Source organism: Charadrius vociferus, unplaced genomic scaffold (genome assembly GCF_000708025.1).
Source record: "Charadrius vociferus isolate BGI_N301 unplaced genomic scaffold, ASM70802v2 scaffold633, whole genome shotgun sequence".
NCBI lineage: Eukaryota > Metazoa > Chordata > Aves > Charadriiformes > Charadriidae > Charadrius > Charadrius vociferus.
The window spans coordinates 179,690-180,044 of record NW_009647428.1 but is presented as its reverse complement, the minus strand read 5'-3'; the positions used below and the strand labels follow the sequence as shown (position 1 = coordinate 180,044).

The window sequence follows — 355 nt, the reverse complement described above, 5'->3', positions numbered from 1 at the left end:
TTTTGGCAAGTTGCTGATGTTACACCTCTTCTAGGTGTCCGCAAGAGGACATCCTTTTGGGCTTCTCAGACCTTCCTCCAAAGATTCTTCTGAGCCACAGCTGGGGGGTTATCCTAGGTTCACCCCAGCCCCGAACACTCTTTGAACCCCACTGTGGTTGAGGGTTATCCTGGCCTCATCCTAGCATCCAAAGGCTGCTCCAGCCCCAGTTGGGTTGGAGGCGACCCTAGCTGTACCCCAGCAAGAGGAAAGTGCAGGTGGCAAACCCCGTCCAGCCCCAGGCTCTGCAGAGGCCCACCCACCAGGCCCGCGCCAAAGCGACCGGCAGTCATAGAGAACGAAAAAAGAATGAGTT

General features: G+C 56.3%; 1 protein-coding gene across 1 annotated transcript in view; it reads right to left on the bottom strand.

Moving 5' to 3' along the window:
• GRHPR (glyoxylate reductase/hydroxypyruvate reductase) overlaps positions 1–355 on the bottom strand; it is an 8,525-nt gene that overhangs the window by 7,038 nt on the left and 1,132 nt on the right. The window lies entirely within an intron of this gene.